The sequence below is a fragment of the Aquarana catesbeiana genome, linkage group LG04 (assembly GCF_042186555.1).
Source record: "Aquarana catesbeiana isolate 2022-GZ linkage group LG04, ASM4218655v1, whole genome shotgun sequence".
Taxonomy (NCBI): domain Eukaryota; kingdom Metazoa; phylum Chordata; class Amphibia; order Anura; family Ranidae; genus Aquarana; species Aquarana catesbeiana.
The window spans coordinates 204,156,943-204,182,978 of NC_133327.1; positions in this window are offsets into that span (position 1 = coordinate 204,156,943).

Below are 26,036 nucleotides of genomic sequence, written 5' to 3' on the forward strand. Positions count from 1 at the left end.
TCCTGCACTCAACTAGAGTATCTGTGAGGGGTTGCAGTGTTGTGGCACCAGAACCAGTGCCTGAAGCCCAATTTTTCTGCCCCTGTTTAACAGGGGCACGTAATTACAATTTTTAAATTTAATATTTGACAGCAGGGCTTGTTCCTGCACTCAACAACAGAATCTGTGAGGGGTTACAGTGTTGTGGCACCAGTGCCTAAAGCCAAATTTGTTTGCTCCTGTTAACAGGGGCATGTAATTACACTATTTGCTTTAATATTTTGCAGCAAGGCTCGTTCCTGCACTCAACTAGAGTATATGTGAGAGGTTGCAGTGTTGTGGCACCAGCACCAGTGCCTACAGCCCAATTTTTCTGACCCTGTTCAACAGGGGCGTGTAATTACAATTATTGATATAATATTTCACAGCAGGGCCTGTTCCAGCGCCCACCAAGTGTAACTGTGAGGACTTACAGTGTTGTGGCCACACCACCACACCACCACGAAAGGCCCAATATTTCTGACCCCGTTCAACAAGGGCATGTAATTACAATTCTTGATATAATATTTCACAGCAGGGTCCATTCCAGCATCCACCAAGAGTAACTGTGAGGGCTTACAGTGTTGTGGCAACACCACCACACCACCACCAAAGGCCCAATTTTTCTGACCCTGTTCAACAGAGGCATGTAATTTCAATTCTTGATATAATATTTCACAACAGGGCCTGTTCCAGCACCCAGCAAGAGTAACTGTAAGGGCTTACAGTGTTCTGGTACCACCAACACCCAAGGCCCAATTTTCTGTTGAGTATATAGGGCAGGCCCCTACTTTCAAACATCCGACTTACAAACGACTCCTACTTACAAACAACTCCTACTTACAAATGGAGGGAGACAACAGGAAGTGAGAGGAAATCTACCCCTAGGAAGGGAAATTCTCTCCTGTAAGAGTTAATATGGGAAAAAGGTGTCTCCTCCACTGATTTATCACCAATCCTTGTTTCCCTTAAAAAACCCAAATTTTCAAAATCCAATTGTCATTAGGACAGAAAGTGAGGTGAAATCTTCTGAACAGGGGCACAGACAGCAAAACAAATGTTACAGGGGTGATGATAACCCTTCCCTATGTTTTCCAAAAAGCTTTAAAATAGATTTTTTGGCTAGAGCTACACTTACAAAATGTACCTGTTCCAAATTACAGAGAGATTCTACATAAGAACAAACCTACAGTCCATGTCTTGTTTGCACTGCCTGTTTACTGCTGTTCAGAGTATATAGGGCCTGGGGGCCCAACACCTTTTCTTTTTTTAAATTTGGGTGCAGGGTTCCCCTTAATATCCATACAAGACCCAAAGGACCTGGTAATGGACTGGAGGGGGTACCCATGCAATGTGTCCCCTGATTTTCATTCATATTTTGATTAATTGTTCACAATCTTTTACCTTTAAAGATACAAAACACTGAGGCACAGGGGGAAGCTATAGGAGGGGTTATATACCTTCTCAGCAGCCAGTATCAGATGGAGACTAATTACTGGGGTCTACTGGCTATTGGTGGACATTGGATCTACACTGTATGCTCTGAAAACCACAATGCCATCAGCAACAGAGGATCCTGCATCTGTTTCCGACATGTGTAATAGTGATAAACTCATCTTTCATGATAAATGTGGTCTACCTGACTTTTTAGGTTTACCAATGATGATACAGTTTATCTCTTGCTAATAAAATACTTAGACCTAGAATCCCTGTTTAAGTGGTTGTAAAGTCAAAAGGTTTTTTATCTTAATGCATTCTAAGGAAAGGAGAGGGATTGGGACTTTAAATGAACCATATGGCAGCAAAGAGGTAATCGGTGAGCAGCAGAACTTTATTGGTATAGTAAGACATCACAGATGATAAGACAATTGATAAGCAATAGATAAACAATAATGACAATACATACAATGCTGGCAGAATGTCTCATAATAAACCACTAATGGCATTAGTACAGTTGATAAGTAGTATACCAAATAATATCATTTTATAAAGATCCATTTTTCACCATAGACAAATGGATAATAGTGTTGATATGAAATTCAAGGTCCTGCCTGCAGGACCCATAGCTTCATTGAACCTGAACAGATAAATTTAAAAGAATAACTTGATAATCATATTGTAGCTAGATAAGGACATGGCACCAAGAAGCTCTACGCGTTTCGTGGCACTGCGCCACGTCAGGAGCATGCACGTGAAATTCCTATAATGAAAATATAAAGGAGCAATAAGTGTCTACACATATATGGACACAATCAGATAAACAACCCCAACCTCAGGGGGTACTCACTGGCTAGGGCTGGAATTGGCTGTGTACTATGGTGATGGGGTGTCACAGGCCTCCGGGAACAACCTCTCACTGGGAGCCGAGGTGGGCATCTCCGCGGAAGCACAACACACAGGCACCCCTCCAGGGTAGGCATGGAACCACGAGGCGTCCGACTGAGGGCACCACCCTCCACCCTCTGCTTCACGGCGTGACATTGGTGGGCGCTCCGGCGGTTGCTGATATATGGGCGCCTCCGGGGGTGGCATCGATACTCGAGGCTCTCTTCACACTGACCAGCACTCAGTCCGGATCACCCTAATGGTTGTTCTGATCATTCCTGCACACAGGTACCGTTTACAGCACTTCCTTTCTTTTCCCCTTCTTTCCCCTTCATCCTGCTGATACCCACTCCTATTCCCACCACGGGTCACACTCCCTCTTTCCCAGCTCTTGGTCATCACTTTCCAATAGCAACGGCTGTTTGCCAGTTTCCTTCCCAGCACTCCCCCCCATCTTCACCAATTACCTTCACCCTTACCCTCCCTATGGTGCCACTCGTTCTTTCACTCCTCCCATCTTCACCCTAGAGATGCCTCGTGGTTCCATGCCTACCCTGGAGGGGTGCCTGTGTGTTGTGCTTCCGCGGAGATGCCCACCTCTGCTCCCGGTGAGAGGTTGTTCCCGGAGGCCTGTGACACCCCATCACCATAGTACACAGCCAATTCCAGCCCTAGCCAGTGAGTACCCCCTGAGGTTGGGGTTGTTTAACTGATTGTGTCCATATATATTCATCTGTTCAGGTTCAATGAAGCCATGGGTCCTGCAGGCAGTACCTTGAATTTCATATCAACGCTATTATCCATTTGTCTATGGTGAACCATGGAACTTTATAAAATGATATTATTTGGTATACTACTTATCAACTGTACTATTGCCATTAGTGGTTTATTATGAGACATTCTGCCAGCATTATATGAATTGTCATTATTGTTTATCTATTGCTTATCAATTGTCTTATCATCTGTGATGTCTTACTATACCAATAAAGTTCTGCTGCTCATCGATTACCTCTTTGCTGCCATATGGTTCATTTAAAGTCCCAATCCCTCTCCTTTCCTTTGGTTCTTTGTTTAGATATGGGATGGAAATATGTGACCTTACCAGGCCATAATTTCAATTAAAGTCCCGAGGGATGGAAATACACAGTCTCACCAGACAGTGGATTCCTGAAAGTCCCTTTTATACAATTCCCTTTTCCAATTAATGCATTCTATGCATTAAGATAAAAAGCCTTCTGTGTGCAGCAGCCCCTCTCAGCCCCTTAATACTTACCTGAGGTTCATCTAGATCCAGCGATGTTGTAGGAGTATCTCGGCTGCCCGGGACTCCCCTCCTCATTGGCATCACAGCCAAGTAGAGAAAGGGGGTGGGCTGGGTGGCAGCTCTGTGTCTGAATAGACACACAGAGGTGTGGCTCAGCTCAGGTGCCCCCATAGCAAGCTGCTTGCTGTGGGGGCACTCAACAGGAGGGAGGGACCAGGAGCACCAAAGAGGGACCGGGCTGCTCTGTGCAAATCCACTGCACACAGCAGGTAAGTAAAACATGTTTGTTATTTTTGAGAAAAAAACAAAACAAGACTTTAGTATCAAACGTGTTGATTTGATTTCTATCCAATGCAAACGAGAGGCAAATTCATAGACATCTTTCAATACAAAGTTGAGACTGAATTTGTCAAACTTGTAGTTTTGCAAGAACTGTCAAATAATCCTAACATAGTTATACGAAATTCTTATGAGGGGGGTAATGTGGTGGTGCCGCTCAACACATCTGATTATCTAAATAAAGCACATAGACAACTACGTGACATCACCATTTAATTAATATCTCAAGTTAGCAAGTTCCTTGTCAGCACATGTGAATATGATTGCAAGGCACTTGATTGGCCCCAAATACTGACATTTCTCTGATTGCTGTTGTACGATGGATTATAAAAGGTACTGTATTTATACTGTTTGCATTCAAAATACAATTAATAAAAACACAACCAAATATGCTGGTTTGTTTTAATATCTGCCTGGTGTTCAGTGAATTTTATGCTCTATTATTCTTAGAAAAATTAGCATATGTTTGTTCTAAAGCCTTTGATTTAGGTTACCTAATGAGTTTCCGAGTGTGTCTCTCTTAATTATAACAAAAAGCTTTTTAAAACAGAACTGGAGTAGAAATGTAAGATCGGATTTGAACAAATGCACAAGTAGAGGATATATTCTACATTCCAAGCATCCAGCAGACTATTACTAATTATCATAAACAGAAATGTATTTTTGCATTATTGGAACCTATAAGCATACAAATTGAATCCCCTAATTAATACCCCATTCCCTCTTTTGTACAGAAAACTTCCTTGGTTTACTGGTCCTGGCTTAGAAGGTTATATTATTAAGCTTGTAGTAGATCACTGTGTTTCAACTGATGGTAGAGAAACATTTGTGACCAAGAACTACAATGTATACATTGAACAGCAGCAGCTTTGCTTCCACCATCCATAAACACATGCAAACTGTGCTGAATTTTAACTTGGCTCTGATCAGTGGTGGCCGCTCATGCAGGGGCACAGCCCTCCTAATCCATGCTTCCATTTAATTTTTTTTTAAGCACATGATTAGAGCCTGAGGCTCTAATTGGCTTACAAAAAGGGTGGGCTTGGGGCGCAGAGCACTGCGCCCTGTGCAAATCCAGTTGTGTGACATTAGCAAAATAATATTCACTAATGTCTTCCTGCTTCTTCTCCTGGTCAATCATGAGGTGGGTCCTGAGACCTGATTAGCCAGGGAGTCTTAGGACTCCCGGCCAATCGATTCTCAGGACCCGCTTCCTGTTCGCCTGGGAGGAGAAGCAATGCCTGTTCGTCCAGGAGCCTGGAGCAAGGAGCAGCCTCCTAAGGTAAGGCCAGACTGATCGTTGCCTTCCCATCCAATCGTCTTACTGTCCGTCTCCCACGGTTCTGCGAGTGAGGGGTGCAGGTTTGTTTGCCGCCGCCCCCCCCAAAATATTGAGCACCAGCCGTCACTGGCTCTGATTATGACGAGATGACGATACTGTACAATTACACATGCTGGTTTTCAAAACAAGAACTTGGCAATATAAAATGCAGACTAAATAAGTGTTATGATATTTAAAGTGTTTACCATTGTGTTACTAAACTGTGCACCTAAAAATCCTGGAGCAATATTAACATATCTCATAAAATAAATAAAATAAACACATCTTTCAGTTTTGTGTTGATTGCTTGATGTGTTGAATGTGTTTACGGCGGGTAAGTGAGAAAAAAGAAAAGAATACTCCAAATTTATGAGACAAGGAACATTTACTATGTGCCCCAATAAATACCGTATTATCGGCGTATAACACGCGCCGGCGTATAACACGCACCCCAAGTTTAGGAGAGAATTTTAAGGAAAAAAACTTTTAGGAGGGAAGTTTAAGGAAAAGAAAGTTACATTAAAATGCCCATCAATGCAGCCTCATCAGTGTTCATCTGCAGCCTTTTCAGTGTCATTGCAGCCTTTTCAGTGTCAGTGCAACCTTGTCAGTGCAGCTTTGCCCCAGTGCAGCCTTGTCAAAGCAGCCTTGTCCCCAGTGCAGCCTTGTCAGTGCAGCCTTGTCCCCAGTGCAGCCTTGTCAATGCAGCCTTGTCCCCAGTGCAGCCTTGTCAATGCAGCCTTGTCCCCAGTGCAGCCTTGTCAATGCAGCCTTGTCCCCAGTGCAGCCTTATTAATGCAGCCTTGTCCCCAGTGCAGCCTTATCAATGCAGCCTTGTCCCCAGTGCAGCCTTGTCCCTGCAGCCTTGTCCCCAGTGCAGCCTAGTGTCCATGCCTCCTGCCGCTGCCGCCGCCGCCGCCATACACATAGAAGTAGTTTTAAATATGGCGCCGCGGAGTTCGGAGAGACTCGGCGCCGGCGGAAGTGAACGAACGCCGCCGAGATACACATAGCCGAGGGCTCTTTCCGGCGCCGCTCACAGTCCTGCCCAGTCCTGCCCTATGATGGACATAACACAGGTCCAATGGCGGGACTGGGCGTGACAGTGAGCGGCGCCGGAAAGAGCCGAATACACCTGACTATGTGTATCTCGGCTCTGTGATTTCGGCGGCGCTCGTTCAGCACCGCCGAGTCCTTCCAAAGTCCGCGGCGCCATATTTGAAACTACTCGCTATGTAAATGTCGGCGGCGATCGCCGACATTCACATAGCGATAGCGGGGATCGGCGTATAACACGCACCCACGACTTTCCCCTGATTTTAAGGGGAAAAAAGTGCGTGTTATACGCCGATAAATACGGTACATCTTAGGATTTTGCTGCTATTATTTAAAAATATGATTCTATAAAGCTCAACAATATTTGTTAGTGACACTGTCCTGTCCTTGGACCCTACAGGAAATTATTCTAAATTATTGTGCCTGAAGTAAGCTTATACTACATGTTATGCCGCATACACATGAGCAGACTTTTCGGCAACAAAAGTCCGATGGCCATTCCGATGGACTTTCGTTGGACTTTTGGTGGACTTCTGACAGACTTTAGAACGAACGGACTTGCACACACATACACCAGGTCCGACGAGACTATAAAACGGAAGTTCAATAGCTCGTGCGCCACCCGTTGGGCCCCTTCTGCTAATCTCGTGTTTATCATGGTGTTAGTAGAAGTTTGGTGAGAGATGATTCGTGCTTGTGAGACTCGTATTTTTCAGATCGTTTAACTGTTGTTCAGTTTGTGCTTGTGAGGTTTGTATCTGCTTTTCAGTGCGTGTAGTCAGTTTGCATTGATTTATCAGTGTGTTATTGTCCGCTCGTTGCTAATTTTCAGCTCGCTCTTCACAGGCCTTGCTGTTCTTCAGTGTGCTCTGTTAAGTTCGTTCTGACCAGCCGACCGTTTTAAAGCCATGTTGCGTGTACGTACTCATCGTAGAGCTTGTGCATTGTATATGCTTGGTGCTGTAGTTCACTCTTCAGCCCAAGCTCAGTCCATGAACAGGGTGAGGCGGAGTTCATGGACGAAGAATTGGTTGCTCCAGCGTGGCCAATTCTGTCACATGCCTTTGCTCTGTGAGATCCATGAGAATAACCCCGAGGATTTCAGGAATATTCTCTGGATGATGGACCCCGTTTTTGACCATTTGTTGGCTTTGCTAACCCCTTATATCAGCAGGCAGGATACCTGCATGAGGCAAGCCATCACTGCGGAACAGAGGCTAGTTGCCATGTTGCGGTACCTGGCGACGGGGAGAAGCCTGCAGGACCTTAAGTTTATGACAGGCATCTCCCCCCAGGCTCTGGGGATTATTATCCCAGACACCTGTTCTGCCATCATCCAGGTCCTGCAGAAGGACTATATTAAGGTATGGATTTTTATCCTTTAACATCACATTTTATTATATATATTTTTTTTACCACTTCAGCAAACACTGTCTGGAGGCTTATTCAACTTAACGTTCATTTTCTGTCTCCTTCTCGGTTTCTCATCATTGTGGTAACTACATTCCCTTTCTTTTTTTTTTTTTTTTTAATAAAGCTTTAAGCAGACAGAAAGCGAGAAGACAATTAAGCATTGTCTAAACAGCCACTTACTGTAAATAAATAAAAGCAAGGTAGGAGTTCAATATGTTATCACAGGAGACGACCGGTTCCAGTGTTATCCAAATTAATATATATACTGTGGTACCTTCATTCTTTCACCCTTCTCTCTCCCCCCCCCCTTCCAACACCCCCCTCCCTTACCAAGATACTCATAATTTGATTTCCTACCCAAGAATTTTAACAAACTAAGCAACTATTAGCTATTATTTATCTTATCAAAACAAACACCCTATAGCTCCCGTTTTAGTCTGGTATTCCATTTCCCTGATGACCTGGCAGTTTTATTATTGTACCCCACTCCATTATATTCTTTGATTCCTATTTTTCCATCCATGGCCTCCACATTCCTTCAAATTCCTTAAAATTACCTCTCTTGATGTACTCTATTCTTTCCCTACAGAGGGTTTCATTTAATGTAGCGATCCAGTCTTTTACTGTAGGGGGTTCCTTTGATTACCATCTCAATGCAATCATTTTCCTGGCTTGGAACAAACATCTCAAAATTGCCAGTGTGGTACTCTTCCTCTCCCCCTGTACCCATCTATACCCCAGAATGCATACTATGGCCTCCTTCTCCAATAAAATACCAAATATAACTCTCAAGCTATCAATTACCCCCTCCCGGTATCGGAACAGCTTGGGACATCTCCACAACATGTGAATGAGAGCCCCAGTCCCCCGACATCTGGGACAACTATCATTAGATCTTCTTCCAAACTTAAAGAGACGTTTAGGTGTATAATAGGCTCTGTTTAACAACATCAGATGCAATATCTTCTGTGGGGGGGAGACTGATAACAACGGTCCCATCGCTAAAATTCTCTTCCACTGCGCCTGTGTCATTACCCCTACATCCTCTTCCCATCTAGCTCTTACAGTATGGAGTAAACCCTCACTTTTAACTACATTTCTTAGTTGTTTATAGATCTTAGATATTAACCCCTTAGTGGGGGCTACCTGCAATATACTTTGAAATAGAGGCATTTCTTTCCACACTAAGATATGATTCTTAAATTGAGCTTTGAGAGCATGTTCTAGCTGACAGTACATAAAAAAGGAACTCTGCGACAGATTAAATTCACGTTCCAACTCCGGAAGTTTCTTTAATGTATTACCTGTATATAGTTGTCTTAACCTTTTAATATCTTGATCTTCCCACTCTCTAACTTTTCCTATCTTAAGAATTTCCTGCAGATTATGATTGTTCCAAATGGGAGTATATTCAGTAATCCCATTGCATCTCATCGGTTTTTTAACTATTTTCCATACTTTAGTTAACATTTTGATTGTTGGATATTCATAATGGAACAAGTTCACTTCTAGAGCCTCAATCATTCTTTATGTAAAGCACCTATCAATAAAATTCTACCATTTGGGGTACCTCCATCTGGAACCCCACACCCCAATAACTGCTGCAGTTGAGTTGATAAAAAATAGCATTCCGGGTGTGGAAGGGCAAAGTCACCATCCCTCACCGGGAGCTGAAGTACACGTAAACGTATCCTGGCTTGTCTCCCTTTCCATATCAGTTCCCTAAAGAGGCTCTCGATTTTGTTGAACCAATTCTTGCATATCCACACTGAGGAATTGTGCAGAACATACAACAATTGTGGCATCCAAATCATTTTTATTAAACTACATCTTCCTGCCACTGATAAGGGAAAACATTTCCATATACCTATCTTTTGTTTGAATTTCAACAAGAGTGGGATAAGATTTTTACTAATATATTGGTTAGGATCCTTTGTCATGACGATTCCCAAGTATTTCAATGCATCCACTATTACCAATTGGTGCATTACATGTACTGTTGACACACTTATGGGGTCTCTAGGTAACTCAGACTTCTCCCAATTTATCTCCAGTCCTGTAAAACTGCCAAATAATTCCACTATTCTCATTGCCTTTAACAATGATTCATTCGTATCTCCCAAGAAGAGAAACATATCATCCGCATACAACGCGATTCTTTCTTCGCCCGTCCTTCTCTGGAAACCAATTATCTCAGAACTCGCTCTGGAGATAGTCAGGGGCTCCATCGCCAAAGCGAAAAGCAAAGGAGATAATGGACACCCCTGTCTTGTCCCCCTCTCAAGTTCAAACCAGCCCCATAAATCACCATTAATTTTTAATCTTGCCTTGGATCTATCATAGAGCATTTTAATCCAACCAATAAAAGAGGGGCCAAATCCAAATTTCCCCAACACTCGCCAAATATATTCCCTCTCCACACTATCGAAGGCTTTAGTCACGTCTAGAGTCAATACCGCTCTTGAATCATCATTCTCTGTTAGAGATTGTAGATTTAAGAAGGCCCTTCTGATATTCAAGCTTTTTATTATATTTAATGTTTGCTAATGTAATGTATTTCTTTACTCAAACACTAATTACCATGATTGCAATATAATGTGAATGTTCCCTTTGTCCTCATGCATGCTGTAATATTTTAATGATCTTTTTTGTACTGCATGCATATTAGCATTCACTAACCTCCCCAGCATGCTATGCTGGGCCCATATTCGCCTAGTGTAGTCACTTAACAATGTATTTTGTCAGCTCCATTGTATTGCTTTACCCTAAAATGTCAGCAAATGGTCTGTGTGTCCTTAAATTGATTTACAGTCCCCCCCCCTAAAATGTCAGCAAATGGTCTGTGTGTCCTTAAATTGATTTACAATCCCCTCCCCCCTCAAATGTCAGCAAATGGTCTGTGTGTGCTTAAATTAATTTACAATCCCCTCCCCCCTAAATTTTAGCAATATGCCATCAGAGGGGGTGATGAATCTGATAAGTGGGCCTTATATTTTAGTCTTTAAATAATACTTATTACAATTAATGTTATACTGATGCTGGGCAAGAATGTTTTTTGTGTAATGTGCTTGCAATGTTATGTGTAAAAGTACTTATATTTTTTTTCTTGTTTGACTCCCCAGTTTCTTTCAATGCCACAAGAATGGCAGACTGTGGCATCCCATTTTGCCACCCGTTGGGACTTTCCCAACTGTGAAGGGGCTATAGATGGGAAACACGACCACATCGTGCCACCACCCCATTCGGGGTCATACTATTTTAATTATAAGGGGTTTCATAGTATTGTCTTAATGGCGGTGGTGTCGGCACAATATAAATTTCTGTATGTGGACGTGGGGAAGAATGGCCGGATGTCGGATGGAGGATACTTCGCACAGATGGAGTTCTACCAGCGTCTCCAGAGTGGTGGCCTGTGATTGCCACCTGATGTGGATAACGTGGAAGGACTCCCCTTTGTCTTCATTGCAGATGAAGCCTACAGTCTGGGTGAGCACATGATGAGGCCATTCCCCCAAAGGACCCTCACCCCGGAGAGGAGGGTTTTTAACTTCTGCTTCTGCTGGCCAGAGTGAGAAGAGTTGTGGAGAATGCCTTCGGGTTCATGGCTAGCCGGTTGGGCCTGTTTCAGACAGCTATCCACATGGCAGAATACAAACTAAATCACCTTGTCCTAGCATGCTGCATCCTGCACAATTATTTAAACAAACATACCAGCAATTATATTGCATCACTTGGGCCTGAGGCCAGACTTATACAGAATCCTCTGACGGGCCTGGATACTGCCCATACTGGGTTGGCCCCCCAAAGCACCCGTCAAGTTCGGGATCAATATGTTGATTATTTTATGGGTAGGGGGGACATTGCAATGCCAGACAATCTCTCATTTTTTGGAATAAAAAATAATGATCAGATAAAATCTTGAATTGTATTTATTGCTTGCCTTTCTTTTTGGCTGTCTCCTAGGTTATCTTAGTGCACTTGTAGTGCCAAGTGTATTTTCCTTTAGTAAATAAGCCCCATTGTCACTGTAAACACCAAATAACTTCCAAAAATTATATTGAGCATTGAAAGAAGCCACGCATCTTGTTGTTTAATAACAGATGTTTTAATCTGTGCAAATTCTCATGTGTGTTTGTGAAAATGTTATGATTTAAAATAGATATAATTTTTTGTTCAAACAATCAATTTTTTTTTATTCAAAAAATTATTTTTTATTTAGAAAATGTTTTTAACAACCAGGCCTCTATTTTTGTTTATTTTTTTTTAAACAACCAGGCCTCTATTTTTTTATTTATTTATTTTTTTTAAACAACCAGGCCTCTATTTTTTTTTTAACAACCAGGCCTCTATTTCTTTATTTTTTTAAACAACCAGGCCTCTATTTTTTTTTAAAACCAGACCTCTATTTTTTTTTTTTTAAACAACCAGGCCTCTATATATTTTTAAGTTTGGTTTTTGCAAAAATTTTTTATAAACAGGCATAAAATCTTTAAAAGTCAAAGCCCAGAATGGGGTCAGCAAAACGGAAAATGAAGAACATGATCAATGTTTTTTTTGTGAAAAAATTATTTACATTCTCCCCAAAACATCGATCATGTTCTTCATTTCCTGCTGCATATTGTCCAGCCAATTACACATTAGGTCAAGGCTAGTGTGCATGGCATCAATATCCCCATTCCAGGCCATGATCTGCCCAATTAATCGTTGGGCACTGTCGGTGGTAAATGGTTCCCCTTCCACATCACCTAAAATTAATGAAAAAAAAATGTATTTAGAAATATGCAGGCATACATAGATTACCATAAGCTGGGGTGTCAGACACTAACCTGGTGGGGTGCACATGTCACCCACTTCCTCCACCTCTCCTTCGTCCGCATCCTCGGGGGGGCGCTGGCACTTGGACCTGCTTCCAACACTTCTTCCCCTTCCACAACCACATCACCTAAAATTGATGCAAAAAAGATGGATTTAGAAATATGCAGTCATACATAGATTAACATAAGCTGGGGTGTCAGACACTCACCTGGTGGGGTGCACATGTCGCCCACCTCTCCTTCCACCACATGCTCCGTGGGGGTTGGGCTGATTTCCCAAACGGGCTGGGGAGGTCGGGGGTCCCTGGGTTCAGGTTGTCTGAGTCTTTTCTCCCCTATGAGAATGAAAGAAAAGGTATACTTAGCACACAGATATTTTAATCCAGGAATAGGAATATGAAACATTGCATTGAAGTGGTGTACGATTGTCTGTTTGGGCAAAGATGCAAGTTGAAGACATAATTAAAACTCCCTTGCAAACAAGCTGGAATACAGTAGGTGACCGCGATATTGTGTCAATTTCGCCGCTTTTCTCGGCGAGATTTGACACCTATGGCAGATATACCAGATGACGCCCCCTTATGACTCCAGAGTCCCTGCACATGCTGGGACTGTGACGTCACAATGGGGCGGGGTCACTGCCTATATAAATGGCTCCGCAGCTCGGACACACCATTCCAGCAGGAGAGAGCGTCGTGTCAACATCAGAAGAAGAGAAGAGAAGAACAGAAGAGGGGACAAGACAGCGCAGCAGACCGGGTCCCCCGCTAGCAACAGAGCTGGAAGAAGATAGCTGGGGAGTCCGGCAGAAGATACGGAAGAAGAACTGGACAGCGGCAGCAGACCGGGCCCGCACTAGCAAGAGAGCTGGAAGAAGATAGCGGAGGGGCCCGGGAGAAGAAGCGGAACACCGGGAGAAGAAGTCGAAAGAAGACCCCCAAAGTCAGAAGAGACCCCCCCGGAGCTGACCAATAAATTTCTTTTGAAACCTGTGTGGTGTGTTTTTTTTATTAACACTTTATTTTCCTAGGTGAATGGGTAGGGATACCATGTACCCCATACTCATTCACATAGGGTGGGGGGCCGGGATCTGGGGGCCCTATTATTAAAGAGGGCTCCCGGATTCCGATAAGCCCCCCGCCTGCAGACCCCGACAACCAACGGCCAGGGTTGTTGGGAAGAGGCCCTTGTCCTCATCAACATGGGGGCAAGGTGCTTTGGGGTGGGGGGCCCCCAAGGCACCGACCCCTCCATGTTGAGGGCATGCGGCCTGGTACAGTTCAGGAGGGGGGCGCTCGCTCGTCCCCACCCCCTTTCCTGACCAGCCAGGCTGCGTGCTCGGATAAGGGTCTGGTATGGATTTCGGGGGGACCCCCACGCCGTTTTTTTTCATTTAAAATTTGGCGTGGCGTTCCTCCTCAGGATTCATACCAGACAGCTGTCAGCACTGCCTGTCGCTCATCGCGAAAGGAAAAAAGTTTTCCTTTCCCGATGAGTGAGCCAGCGCGACATGCACAGTACCCTGTCACCTAGAACCAGCATGATGGGATCGCGCTGGAAACACAATCTCGCGGTCAGGTACTGTACCTAACTTTTTTGGCCACATTTCACAGATAGAGACAGCCCAACAAGTATTGTTGTGGAAAATTTTATAATAATGTAAGAGTCTCCCAGTGTCTGTCCTCTTGCAGCCCGCTCTAAAGAGCTGACTGGGGTAGACTGACGCTGGTTGAGATCCGTTTGGTAGTGAAAAGGTCTTTGGGGATGTAGAGAAATGTTTGCGGAGTTGGGACATGTCCGCCAGCTAAGGGCCCCTGTGCGATGCACAGAACGATCGTCTGGTGGGGGTGTGTTCGCTCTGCAAAGACATTATCGGTTTAACGACTGTGCTCTCATGTTGCCCCTATGTGCCTGATCAACACATTTGTGGCCCAATGAGTGTACGCCTGCCGATAATCTCTCGTCCACGAAGACAGTAGAATAATCCAGGTATACATTGTTCTCTGGAACAATGTATAATAGGGATTTCTATCAACGGAAATGCGGGAGTCTTTTGGGTTGTTCTGGTTGGAGACAGAGTTAATGTTTGAAAGCCATGTGGCTTCTAAAAACATGCATGCACCCTGTCTCTGCTCAGACACACCCATAAGACTCCTGTAGTCATTGTTAATTGGTTGTTGCATTTTCCTGTGTTGTTAAATCCTTATATGGTCATTCACATCCCGTGAGGTCATATCCTGTGAGGTCACAAGCTTTGTAAGAGGTATGTTTGGCTGTTGGAAGCCGAACCCTCGAGTTTTTGGGACTTCCTGTTATGCTAATAAAGAGTGAGCACACAGCTGAGGAGGCAGTGTGATCTTGGAACTGGAAGCGTGAGGTTGTGATTATTTGTGAGCATGGGGCACACACACCAGAGGAGGGGCTACATCAGAAGGAGAGATATATGATCAAAAGGTGAGATGCATTTATATCATTAGACAAAATTTTTATATATGATTAGAAACAGGAGATTTGGCTGTGTGCTGTGCGTACAACCACATTTCCGTAACAAAATGGCGGGCCAGGTACTTTATGGAGCAGAAAGAACCCCCCTCCACATCGGTGAGAAAAGGGGGGAGAAGGGATCCCAGTCTAGGACATCTCTTTCCGATGTGTTGGGGAGCCTCTGTTCTGCAAAAGAACAAATTTTTCGTCTTTTGAAATAATGCTGGAAGTTTGATTGTATGTCTGGTGTGTGCCTGTGTGTGTGTGCCTGCATGTGTGTGTGTGATTTGTATCTCAAATCTTTGTGTAAGGAGACTGTGTGTATGTGTAAGTAACTGTATGTTGTGTAATAAGTTTATGAGAAATAGAAATGTATGAATTTGGGATTATTTGCAGCCTGCAATGTGTGTGAGGCTGAGTAGTTTTGTAAGTAGCTGAACCTGTTTGTAAAGATGCCATGAGTTTAGTGAAGGGGCAGGCATTGTTGTTTTTGTGTTGAAAGGGGCTACGCCCTGGGGGAAGGGAACTATAATGTTCTGAACAGACATGCAAGCATTCACTGTCTGCATCTCTCAATGTCTTGTTCCTGTGAAAGCTCATGTGAACTGAGTTTGAGAAGAGATGGTATGTTACAGCTGTGTAATTGTGGGTTATGTGGCTTGGTTGTTTCATTGGATAGCATGTGTTCCTAAGTTGTGCTTTTTTGTAACTTTAACACTTTTAAATGTTTGTCTAAGCGTTCATTTAGTATCTCAAATGTGTAATTTTTTGGGGAGAAATTTTTGGTTTTGGCAGGAAAATGTTTTTTGTCTGCTACTTCCTTTTGTTCTCTTGTTGTCTACCATGTGACTACTGTCGGCCATTTTCTTTTCCTTTGTGTGTGAACTTTGAAACGTTTATCCATCTTGGTCAGTTTTGGCGGGAAAATGTGCCATTTTGTTGAGGTCTGGCCTTTGTTGTGGTCACCATGTGCATCAGCAGCCATTTTGAAGACCTCTGGGCCCTCCTATAGGGGAAGCTGCTCCATTGTGTATTTCTCGTTTCAATATATTTTATTTTCAAATAAAAGGGAATACAACATAAATCATAAACATGAAGCAGGTCCTCAGCCCTACTGGAGCTGAGAATGACTTAACAGTGACAGAAGGTTACCAACCAAATTGTACAGGTTAGCTCTATAATGATCAGAAAATGAAAAGGAAAACTTGAAAAGCAATAATACAGATTCATGTGGATGAAGAGGTCAACCTGGAGAATAAATTCAGAACTATATAGTCATTTTTTTAACCCAGGTTAACCCACTATAGGGAAAAGTGGACGATCCAGGAGGGGGAGCTCTCCACCACCCCATTCGGGAACACACTGTGGCAGAGTCCTCCCTCCCCAAGACCCCCCACCCCGTAAATTACTTAGAGTTGCGTAAATTTGTGAAAGATCATGTAAATCAACCCATCACTTTATGTAGAGGATAGAAAGTATTGTTGTCATACAAGAAAAAACATAGGTCTTGGTATATCAAGAGTCTGAAAAGCATAGCTTGTATTTGACCGACAAAACAAACAACTAACTCAAAGGAAAAAAAATGTAAAGATAAAATGTTTTTAACATATAACTGTTTTTTCCTTCCTTAAAGAACATGCGAGATAGCCATCGTAATGCTAGACCGTGTTACAGAAGAGTGACCGTGTTCGGTCTAGTTAAAAGTCATTTGAGTGAAAAGTAGGGGATGGGAACCTTAGAAAGAGTGGATATGGGAGGGGAAAGAAGAGAAAAGAAAGGAAAGAGACAGAAGAAGAGAGGTAAGCTTAGATTGGAAGTCGACTGGGGGGAGCCAGGAGGACTCTAGTAGAGGGTAATACCCACAAAAGCTGCCCAAGGCTCCCACGTACGTTTGAACTTTTCTGAGCGATCCAGGACTACACCCGCCATCTTTTCCTGGTTCATGATCCAGGATATCTTTCTTTTAGCCATGAGAGTGGAAACATATGGTTGCTTCCAAGCCTTGGCTATCGTGAGCTTAGCTCCTAGAAGGATAAAGTATATGAGGTGTTGCGTACTCCTGGAAGCTCCCTGGACTGGGAAGTTAAGGAGTGCTATGAGAGGAGATACTTGAATGGATAAAGCAGTCATTTTGTTAATCCAGGCAAAGATCTTGTGCCAAAACTGACATATTCTGGGACAGGACCACCAAGTATGGAACATGTCACCTCGTAATTCACAACCTCTGAAGCAGAGAGGAGAAGATGACTGAAAAATTACAGCTAGTTTAGATGGGACTAGGTACCATCTAGTTATAACTTTTACGCTAGCTTCCATGACGCTGGTATTAAGGATCCCCTTGAAGGAGTTGGCGAAATTTCGGTGCCAAGTGTCGGTTTACCAGTGCTGTGCCAAATCCACCTCCCATTGAAGCATGTAAGGTGCCTTGGATTGTGCTGATGATAAGGCCCTGTATATCACTGAAATTCCCCCCCTCTGCTCACCGGCCTGGCCACACCAAGATTCATATGCAGTTATTAAGGGTTCATTTGAAGATGTCTTGCACTTAGGGAGGTTAGGGAGGCCTAATCCGCCTTCTGTCTTGGCTCTAAACAAGATTGATTTTGAGAATCTATGACCTCCTTTGCCCCAAATAAATTTTATAATTTTGGCTTTTTAGTCGGGCTTTGTCAACAGGGATTGGGAGGGCCCTAAAGTAATATAAGATGCGGGGAAGAAGGGTCATTTTAATTGAATTTATTTTGCCAAGCCAGGATAACGAGAGCCCAGACCACCTGGTCAAGTCCTCTTCTAGTTTTTTGTATAGCTGAGGATAATTATCTTGGTAAAGAAGCTCTATCTTGGGGGTCAATTTAATCCCCAGGTAGGTTATATGTGCTTCATTCCATGTGAACTGGAAACTCTCCCTAAGCCTGGCCAGCAATGTAGCAGGTATGTTGATGTTGAGCGCGTGAGACTTGTCATAATTTACCTTAAGACCTGAGATAGTTCCGAATTCGTCTAGAAGGTGGCATATGTTGGGGAGGGAAGTCAGGGGAGACAATATAAACATCAGAATGTCGTCTGCAAACAACGCACATTTGTGGTGACTGGAGCCGCACTGAAAACCCTGTATGTTCAGATTGCATCTGATGGCTATTGCTAGGGATTGGATTGCTATGGCAAAGATCAATGGGGATAGGGGGCAGCCCTGTCTTGTGCCTCTCGAAATGGGGAAAGACAGAGTAAAATCCCCGCAGACGCACCTGGGCTGTGGGAGAAGAATATAGAGCATGCAGAACATTAAGAAAGGAGTCCCCAAAGCCCCATCTATGTAAAATGTAATAAAGAAAAGTTTCCGCGCTCACGGACCCAGGCTTGCAGCCCCCCCTTTTTAAAAGCACCCTTAAAAAAGTGGATTAAATTAGAATGAATTTATGAATAGGGGTAGGTGGCCCTACCTGTGTTGGATACCTAATTGAATATGTGATCTCTACTAGGTGCCTAGATTGTGCACTCTAAAAATAAAATAAAACAAATTGCATATTAATTATGTGCCACTATTGATTATTGTGCCATCCTAGTGTGAGCAAAACAGCTAAATCCTTATTGTGTGAAAAGGTGTAATTACACCCCACCCCCTATGTTCTAGAGGGGTTAAATAAATACGTGAGTAAAATCCTCTTTTAGACTAATGTGATCATTAACCATCAATCAATTACCAATTATTATTATTACATCTGATATAAGTGTTACCAATTGGTCCCCCACCAAACAGCTGGGCATCTATATATAGCCTATATAGCCTATACACAATTCATCAGCGTTAAAACACCCTTATACATCTAAAGAAATGTGAAAATTGATTATTTAGAACCACATTGGATGTGCAAAAATATGTGTTAAAGGAAACACCATAAAAACATGAATAAATCAAACAGTCAGAAAATCAAAGAGTTAAAAAAATAATAGTCAAAATTCTAATTAGTGAAAGTCCCAGCTAGCAGAGTTCCATATATTTCCACCACATCCAAGTAATCTGTGTAGGGTGACTATTGTGACAGCAACAGTTGGTATCCAGTGACTCCGGTGCTCCCCCTCAAGGATCCCCACTCACCAGCTCCATGCACCCCTACAGGGGTAAACAGCATATAGTATCCGGCTCCCGATAGCGTCTGGGATTCCAGTGGGGTTCTCCCTGGGGCTATCCACTCCAAATCAGTCTGCCTTCAGATCTCCAGGTTCCCCTCACATGAAAGAGACAGGGCTCCCATAGTGTGATAACGTAATAGGAATTTTATTAAAAAAATGCTGATTACAGCAATCAAATATCATATAAAATAAAATAAATGAATAAAATATAAAAAGTTCGTACTCCTGTAAGGAGTCAAGCTATCACACTAAGTAATTTGGGAGGTCAAGCTTAGAGAGAAACTTGTGGATGACATCCACAAGTCTCTCTCTAAGTTGGACCTCCCAAATTACTTAGTGTGATAGCTTGACTTAGTGTGATAGCTTTAATCCCTGCACATTATGTGTTACTACCCTGAGAGTAGTTTGTACCTGCGGTGCATTAGCCATTGAGCAGAGGCGGGGAGCGAACTAGGGCCACATCAGCACTTACCCAATCGAGTTCATGGAGACCAAGATACATCACAGGCCTGGCAGAGTCCTTGGATGGCAACAGACAACCTCGGGGTGTTTCCCCCCAGTCGACCTCTGTAAAGAGATTATAATAAGTGTCTTGTGAAAGAGAGATGAAGTTAAAGGAGACAGGAAAGGCGAAAGACAAGGGAGTCTTCCGAGGGATGGAGGTGACAGGATCCTCCATCTATGTGAAAGGTGAACTTTGGAGTCCCTCTAATCGACAGGGACTACACTTGTCTAGAGAAGAGACAAAAAATCTGTTCTTCCAGACAAGAGGGGGTGCATGAGCTCCACTCCAGCAGACAAGCCTCGAAAACTATGTCTCTAGGTATAACCGAAAAAAGAGGCCTAAAATGGGTGCTAGGCCCTAACATTAGTAACAGACAAAATATTTCACCCTAAGCAACCTCAAATAAGGGAGTGGTAAAATATAACAGGAGGTGAATCTAAAGGTAAAGTAAAACAGTGAACCATCATAGGACAAGGATATAAAACTGGATCCAAATGGGCAGTAATACCCATGGTGAAGGGAATAAGGATGAAGGGCATTCAGGATGATTTGGATACACTAGATATCACATTCATTGGTAGGGATGTAGGAGGAGAAGGTCCCTATGATGGACCCAGGCAATTTGTGGATATCATCACTCTTCCTCCTCCCCTCGGACAACCCCATAGGGACATGGCCGAGAGGGGAATCTTGGCTATAAATTATGTCTAGTGCATTTTTTAATGGATTTCACAACCCCGGGAGGGTTCCCCCGCGAGATCCCCTCAGCCCAGTTAAAAATTCAGGCCAAGGGGTAACCATCTCATGAGAGACCAACCCGGGGTGTGAGTCCCTCCAGACCACCTGAGAGAAGAGAAAGTGTCCACGAGGAACGGACATGGCGTAGAAGGCTACATAATCAAAAGCATAATGGAGGGACTGTCTCCTTAGGTTTCTTGGACTTCACCAATTCCCATACTGGTGTCAGAGGGCTGGTTGGAAGTTGCCTTTTCGCTGAGTTTGGATTTGATCCCAACAGTGTAGAATTAAAGTCCTGGCTGATGAGGCCCAATTGAAGCAGAACCTTTTCTCCTTCTGGAAGCGAACCGAAGGTGTATGATTTGCCTTTCCAGAGGAATTTTAGCTGGAACGGAAAAAGCCACCAATACTTGATAGCCTTGTCCATCAGGATTTGGAGAAGTGATTTCAAAGATCTCCTCTTTTGAATAGTGGATGGGGAAAGATCTGCAAAAATTTGCAGTTGGTGGCCCTGGAAGATAATTTTAGGCATTGTTCTTGATTTCCGCATTATTTCCTCCTTGACAGAGTAAAAATGTGGTTTGACCACAACGTCACGGGGAAGACCATCTGCTCTAGGCGGTTTGAGAGTCCTGTGAGCCCGGTCCAGCTCCAATCTGTGCTGTGGGGTGTCAGGAAGTAAATCCTTAATGAAAGCTTGAATTGTTTCTGGTATGTCTTTATAAGACTCAGAGACCCCCCCTAATCTGAAGTTGTACCTTCGATTCCTGTTCTCCAGTTCGTCAATCTTTGCATGCGCTGTTTCAAGCTGTTCCTGGAGTATCTGTATGCATGCAGTATTTTGATTTGTTCTAGATGAGGTGGCTTCTAGGTGCGTTTCTATTATTTCCATGCGGGTTCCTATATTCTGCAGATCCGCTTTGATATAGTTTTTTATCTTATTAGCTGTGTTAGTTAATCCTCTGTCCAGGAGTACTGCAAACTTATTAAAGAGATCCGCCACATCAACAGGCTGGGGTAGGCCTGAGTCCCCTGGCTGTAGTAGTTGTTGTGACTGGGGAGGGCCTGCCTCCATGGGTGAAAAGTCAACACCCGCCATGCAGCGTCCTAATAGGGACTCAGTAGAAGCTGGAGAGTTGAAGCCCAGGACAGTGCTTTTTGCAGGGTTATCTTGCTGCAGTAAAGAGGGGGAGGTCGTGGACTGTGAGTTTGATAATCTGTCTGAGGTAGCACAGTAAAGAGCCGTCACCATCTTAGCTGTGTCAGGCCGGCCGGTGAGGCTTCAAAAGCGGGCTGTAAGTTGTGTCTTACCGCTCCGGAATACATCAGGATGGTCCCCGGGCTATCTCCCACACTTGGGGAGTGGATCCAGTCGGCTGGTGCTGTTCGGTCTGCTGTAGCTGAGGCTGGAGCTGCTGGAGCGGGACGGAGCTCCCGGACTATGCGTCCATGTTAGGTGCCGCCGCGCATGCGCCTCATTGTGTATTTCTTTGTGTGTGCAAAGCCACGTGCTTTAAGCTACAATCTGGCTTCTAGGCACCATTTTGTGAATTCTATTTTTGTACTGTTTACATACTTTTCAAGGAAACTATTGCATTTTCTGTATTGAATATTGGTTTTAATTTGAAATGCCTGTCGCATATCCAAGTGCCCATGCATTGTTGGGACATCACAATAGAAGCTGTTTACACCCTGTGAGGGTCTCAGGTTTCTAGGTAATAACATGGGGGAGTTCTAACTCTGAGTCAAATATTGTGTTGTATTTGCGACAAGAGTGTATTGTTTAAGACATTTTATTTCATGTTTTATGTAACTTTGTGTCTTGTCATTTGTTAATGTCTGCCATTTTCTGTAGTCCGGGTTTCATTCACCATTTTGCCGTGGACCGATTTTCGATTGCTGCAACTGCCTTTTTGTTTATGCTGATTTTAGTCTCCAGCGAAATATCTCTGGTTTTGTACTGAATTCCATTTCCAGTAGAATCATTTAGGTTTTTTTATTCCAGTTGTTTTAAAGAAGTTTATGTTTCTAGTGAAGATTTCTTATGTCTTGATAGACAAAATATGAAGCTATTTGAGGCTTCCCCTCCCCCTCCCTCTTCTTACTCAGGTGTGCAACAGGAAGTTGGTGGGAGGGGCTTGGGGTCTTTTGACTTGCGTTTGGAAGGACAAAATCATTTTTATTTTTATATTAAATTAAGGTTTATACTGTAATACAGTTTTGGGTAGAGAGCAAACAGGAGGCATCCATGTTATTGTTGTAATATCTAGGTACAGAGAGAAGCTGCAGTGTTTTGTAAAAAAAAAAAAAAAAAAAAAAAAGCAGGCAAAAGTGCTCTGTGTATATTCGTCTACCGACGCAGTGTACAGTCGTACAGCGCAATGCGCTTGTGTATGCATACACTGTGAGGGGTTGAGACATAATTCGGGGGTTGATCTGTGGTTGTTGGCGAATCATTTGGCATAGTTAATAGTTGGTTGTTAAAAGAGTGGTACTCTGTAGTTCTGTGCCAAAAGTGTTGGGACAACAAGCCATAGAGTTGATGCCTCGTTTTAGTGTTTCTAGTTGAGTGACTAATTTGTAGTCTGTCAATCCACCGTGTAAGAAGACACCGGGCGGTAGTCTCCGAAATGGGTGCAAGGGTTTTCCCTGGACGCAGGGATAAGACGATAAGCCGATTTGAATCGCCATGGGCAATGGCAGTCCGTGCAAGGGATGGAATGCCAGGCTTCCCACAGTCAAATGGATGCACAAGAGCATGGAGTCTAGTTCTGAGGAAAAAGGCCATTAAACCCCAGAAAGATTGACATAGGTGGTCCAAGGATACTATTTTGGGTATCCCTCTGGAGTTGATGTAGCGCGACTTCGGCTTCAGAAATCTGTAATGTTGAGTGAGTTGATGGATGCTTAGTACACGTTTGTGTGATTAAAAATACACAGGCCTGTTTTTGAACTTTGTGAGGCTAGTCCATGCAAAGATTTCGAAATGCTCTCGTGCCTTTCAAATTGTATTCTTTTTCTATTGCTAAAAGAGTGAAGGCAGCATTCCATCTGGTCGTTTTTATTTTTATTTTTTTCATTTTTCGTTTTTGGAAACTATGAAATATCTCCCCCACATTTGTATCTAAATGTTTGTCTCATTGTTTGTATGTGGTAACAAGATGTTTGAACCTCCCGTGACAACCCTCTTGCGTATCACGGCTGTTGTATTTTAGAAAAAAAATGTGAAAGTAAGATTTACAGAGGGTTTAGTTATTATCGGTTTTGTGGAATGTCAGTGACAATTTACCAATGTACATGACTATTGTATTGTTTACCATTCTTTGAAGGATAGAGTAATAACTTTTGTTTATAAGTATCTTTTCAGGTCCAAAGAGTTTCTGGAAGTGTGTGTACAGGTGTATAAAAAGGTAAAAGTATCATAGGCTATTTCACTGTTTTATTCTGCACCATTCTAAACCCTGCATGTCTTCCTCCAGTTTGTAATGAGGAGGGAAGAAAAGGGGGGATGAGAGTGGTGAGAATAACGCATTTTCAAACCAATAATACTAACCTTTGTAATTCTAACCAAGTTTGTGCCAAGACTGTCTTTCTTTGATGGAATTTGAATCTGCAAGTGGCAGTCTGGTGAAAGAGGCTCCCATCCCAGATGCTAAGAACCTTTTTGTCACTGGTTCCAGGTATTACACCCCAGATGGTAAGCCACGCACAGGTTATGCAGTGACCACAGTCCCGGTGTCTGGGTTATTGTTATATGAGGTTTGTTTGAAGGTCATCCAAACCCAGAATTGTACTTTCCTCATTAGCTGTCACCTACATTCTCAGCTGATGGGGTGGGTGCAATCACTGTAACATGAACTTCAAAAGGTCCACCACAGGGTTCACGAGTCCATCCTGGACCCTGACACAATAACCAGTTTACATTCTTTCCAACCAGGTGACTGGGTCATTATAAAGAAGCTTGAGGGATGAGACCACGCCAGTCACTGCAAGAAGCTGATCAACCACAAAGAGTAGAGAAGTATCTTCATTAATTTATATTTTTTTGTTTAATACATTTTTGGCAAGGGTAACGATGAAAAGCATCCCAACTAGCTAAGAAAGAGTACAGGACACATGGTCGGGTATTAGTGCCCCAGCGATGACGGCGGTACATGCTATATGTGACGTTCATATTGGTGTGAGGAGTTTTGACAGACTAGTAAAATCCAAACAGACACCTGTCAATAGAACTTAACAGAACATTTATAGAGGGTAAAATTAATTATAATTTTAACAATAGCTCTGGTTCTTTCCAGCTTTGGTATCAGGATAACTAGGTAGCCCACAAGTGTGCTTCAACTGTAGTTTGGTATTAATGCGGATCTACAGCTTATAAGGTAATTTCCCGTAAGGCAAGAGGTTCATGTGTGCTGGTGAAACTCGTCCCAGCATCTTATGTCACCGCCGATCGCAAGGATCTGATGGCGTGAGAGAAGGTAAGAATGGCAAGGACAGCTGGAAGGGAATTGCTTGTACACGGTGGGGGCTTGAGCTCATGAAACACTTGAACAATTTCTCATCCATAGAGGATGAGATGTTTTCATGTAACTGTTGAAGCTACAAGGAAGTTCCCACAGTCCAAGGGGGTTTCTGGGAATTCATAAGTAAAGATTGTTATATCTGGATCGGGGATAGTAGTGACAAAGTTCAGGCCCATATGGATAAGGTTTAGGTCCCTACAAGGCAAAGCCAGAGCTATAGCTAGTGAAGGTTTGAATACTTTTTAAGGGTTTGGGAATCGTTGGGGATTTAATTTTTATCTTGCCACGGATCATAGTGAAGGAAGTAGGGGTATATATACTCATGTTGTTTTTGTTTCTATTCCTTCTATATGCCATGATGAGGTGCTCCTGTTGCCTGATTGGACGCGTGACCAGAGCCTGAGCAGATGACCACATCTTCCCTGATGAGATACCCCGAAGCCTGACCCACGTACAAGACACAGAGGATCCCAGACCGACCGGCGACTACTACAGCTCACCACGTCATCTCCAACAGAGTCTACATTTCAAGCCGTGGTTTACTTTTTATGGACTAAGAAGAATATCAGGATTCATCGAGGGACACATGAGATCATATAACAAGAGGAGGGACTGTTGTGGAAAATTTTATATTAATGTATTGTCATAAGAGTCTCCCAGTGTCTGTCCTCTTGCAGCCCACTCTAAAGAGCTGACTGGGGTAGACTGACGCTGGCTGAGATCCGTTTGGTAGTGAAAAGCTCTTTGGGGATGTAGAGAAATGTTTGCGGAGTGGGGACGTGTCCGCCAGCTACGGGCCCCTGTGCGATGCACAGAACGATCGTCTGGTGGGGGTGTGTTCGCTCTGCAAAGACATTATCAGTTTAACGAGTGTGCTCTTGTGTTGCCCCTGTGTGCCTGATCAATACATTTGTGGCCCAATGAGTGTACGCCTGCCGATAATCTCTCGTCCACAAAGACAGTAGAATAATCCAGGTATACATTGTTCTCTGGAACAATGTATAATAGGGATTTCTATCAACGGAAATGTGGGAGTCTTTTGGGTTGTTATGGTTGGAGACAGAGTTAATGTTTGAAAGCCATGTGGCTTCTAAAAACATGCATG